Source organism: Amblyraja radiata, unplaced genomic scaffold (assembly GCF_010909765.2).
Source record: "Amblyraja radiata isolate CabotCenter1 unplaced genomic scaffold, sAmbRad1.1.pri scaffold_703_ctg1, whole genome shotgun sequence".
Taxonomy (NCBI): domain Eukaryota; kingdom Metazoa; phylum Chordata; class Chondrichthyes; order Rajiformes; family Rajidae; genus Amblyraja; species Amblyraja radiata.
Genome location: NW_022630721.1, coordinates 13,057 through 16,750, shown reverse-complemented (window position 1 = coordinate 16,750; position 3,694 = coordinate 13,057).

Below are 3,694 nucleotides of genomic sequence, written 5' to 3'. Positions count from 1 at the left end.
CCTCTCTCTCCCTCCCTCCCCCACCCCAGTTATAGCAGCTTCAAAGTCGTCTTGGTAAGTCGCGCTGTCTGCAACTGGTTTCCACTCAGCCTGCAGCTAACAATGGCCTGTTTCCTTTATCATCATTCCTTTATTGTATATCTTTCGTTCATTTGTTCCACATCTCTCTACATCACCACCTATTTCTCTCCTTTCCCTCTCCCCCGACTCTGTCTGAAGAAGGGTCTCAAACCAAAACGTCTCCCCACAGATGCTGCCTGACCTGCTGAGTTACTCCAGCACTCTGTGAAACGTCACCTATCCATGTTCTCCACAGATGCTGCATACCTGACCCGCTGAAGAGAAACATAGAAAATAGGTGCAGGAGTAGGCCATTCGGCCCTTCGAGCCTGCACCGCCATTCAATTTGATCATGGCTGATCATCCAACTCAGTATCCTGTACCTGCCTTCTCTCCATACCCCCTGATCCCTTTAGCCACAAGGGCCACATCTAACTCCCTCTTAAATATAGCCATGAATTCCACAGATTCACCACTCTCTGTGTGAAAAATGATTTTCTCATCTCGGTCCTAAAAGACTTCCCCCTTATCCTTAAACTGTGACCCCTTGTTCTGGACTTCCCCAACATCGGGAATAATCTTCCTGCATCTAGCCTGTCCAACCTCTTAAGAATTTTGTAAGTTTCTATAAGATCCCCCCTCAATCTTCTAAATTCTAGCGAGATTACTCCAGCACTCTGTGAAACGTCACCTATCCATGTTCTCCACAGATGCTGCCTGACCCACTGAGTTACTCCAGCACTCTGTGAAACGTCACCTATCCATGTTCTCCACAGATGCTGCCTGACCCGCTGAGTTACTCCAGCACTCTGTGAAACGTCACCTATCCATGTTCTCCACAGATGCTGCCTGACCCGCTGAGTTACTCCAGCACCCTGTAAAACGTCACCTATCCATGTTCTCCACAGATGTTGCCTGACCCGCTGAGTTACTCCAGCACCCTGTAAAACGTCACCTATCCATGTTCTCCACAGATGCTGCATACCTGACCCACTGAGTTACTCCAGCACTCTGTGTCTTTTCTTATGTTGTCCAATATGTTCCAATGATGGAGGGTGGAGGTCTCTTTCAGATACCGTTTTAATAGTTTATTAGAATGTTTGTAAGTGGTTAAGTCTTTTTTTAGAATGATTTTGCAAATATTCTCATGGTGTGAATAATCCTTCACAGCTTTGAAACTGATATGAAACATTCAGAAACATTTGCGATACAGTGAGAAGTTGACAGCCAGCCAAGCTGTTTGGTGGGTGGATTTTGCTCCAAGATGAGTAGTGCAAGCCTCTGCCAAAGTGTAGAGCTACACCAACAGATTATAGAATAATATGGCACAGAATAATACTGGCCTCTACAACCTCTCTCATCCAAGCCAACTCTGATGCCGACCACGCTAGTCCCATTTCCCTGTACGCCTTCTGAACTGGGTCCCTGTCCAATTGTCGTTGTATCTAGTATCTGCCTCCACCGCCTCCTCTGACAGCTTGTTCCATACAACCACCGCCCTCCGTGTGAAACCCCTCAGACCACCTTAAAATCTCCCCTCTCACCCAAGGGGTCAATTACTGAGCGGTCAAGCCCAGAGCCCAGTGTATCGGCATTAGTGACACAGTGTAGATGGAGACTACAGGGACAGCCAATTACATGAGGCAACCTGTGCTGGCATTTGTTATTCCAGCACTGTGCAGCAGCAGCACCTTATAACATGTCGACATGCACACAACAACACCGATCGATGGAGGCTGGAGAGTCCCAGCCAGCTACGGGCTGTGTGACTCTCAACACACCATCACCTGGCAGTATTCTGCACACCAGGAGCCCAGTGGACCTTGGCAAGGAGCCCGTTTAAAACTCCACGGAGCTCAGTTGTAGAACAACCTGAAGAAGGGCCCTGACCCAAAACGTCACCTATCCATGTTCTCCACAGATGCTGCCTGACCCGCTGAGTTATGGTGCAGCAGCATGACCCGCTGAGTTACTCCAGCACTCTGTGAAACGTCACCTATCCATGTTCTCCACAGATGCTGCCTGACCCGCTGAGTTACTCCAGCACTCTGGGCCTATCTTTGGTAGCCATTATCTGCTCCACTCACAAGTCAAATTCCACACATTGCATCCAGATCACCTGACTCATCACCATCGTTCAATACTGTTTTGGATCCTAATCTATAACCGATCAATCTCACGCCTTAAAAAGACCCACTGACTTGTGGCCTCCACAGCCCCACAGATTCACCACCCTCTGGCTAAAGAAATTCCTCCTCATCTCCTTCCTAAAAGAACGTCCTTTAATTCTGAGGCTGTGCCCTCTGGTCCTGGACTCTCCCACCAGTGGAAACATCCTCTCCACATCCACTCTATCCAAGCCTTTCACTATTCTGTGGCCCCTCATCCTTCTAAACTCCAGCAAGTACAGGCCCAGTGCCGACAAACGCTCATCGTATGTTAACCCACTCATTCCTGGGATCATTCTCGTAAACCTCCTCTGGACCCTCCCCAGAGCCAGCACATCCTTCCTCAGATATGGGGCCTAAAACTGTTCACAATATTCCAAATGCGCCTTGTAGAGCCTCAGCAACACATCCGTTTTGTATTCCAGCCCTCTTGATATAAATGCCAGCATTGCGTTGGTCTTCCTTACTACCGATTCGACTTGCAGATGAAATATTCAGACTGAATTTGTTGCCTCATCCGCTGAGTTTCTCCAGCATTTTTGTCTACCTTCGATTTTCCAGCATCTGCAGTTCCTTCTTAAATATTCAGACTGCCAGCTGCCTTGATGGCCAGATTTGGATGACTGACGAATCCTAACTTTGTTCACTTCTACTGCCAGGAGTCCTTGCCCTTGTCAGGTGTGTTGGTCAAACACAGGCAGACAGCGCAGGTGACTAGTTGGCAGTTCCCCCGGCTCCAACGCCCAGCACCAGAGGCAATGCCACTTCTCAAATCATCAACAATTCAAAGCACAATTCAACGTTTTGGGTCAGAGAGTCGAACAGCACAGAAACAGTCCGTGAAAATGGTCATGAGTGCTGGAGTAACTCAGCGGTTCAGGCAGCATCTGTGGAGAACATGGATAGGTGACGTTTCGGGTTGGGACCGTTATTTAGACCTGAATCCACGTTCTCCACAGATGCTGCCTGACCCGCTGAGTTACTCCAGCACTGTGTGAAACGCCACCTATCCATGTTCTCCACAGATGCTGCCTGACCCGCTGAGTTACTCCAGCACTCTGTGAAACGTCACCTATCCATGTTCTCCACAGATGCTGCATACCTGACCCGCTGATTTACTCCAGCACTCTGTGAAACATCACCTATCCACGTTCTCCACAGATGCTGCCTGGCCCACTGAGTTACTCCAGCACTCGATGGGCAAGAACCATGTTGGAGGGGGGGAATGGCCTGCTCCCCCAACCGGGACGCATCCTTCAATCTCCCATTGGTGTAGGGCAGGCTTGAACCCAGGCTGTGAGGGCAACACAACATCACACTGCAGCCCACTGCTGTAGAGGTCCGTTCATTAAGAGCCCACGGCAGCAGCAGCAGCAGCAGCTGACAAAGCAGCGGAGAGATTTGTCAGACAGGATCAAAGACAGGCTTTGTGCAGCCTCTGCCTGGCCTGGCTGAGTGAACTAAGT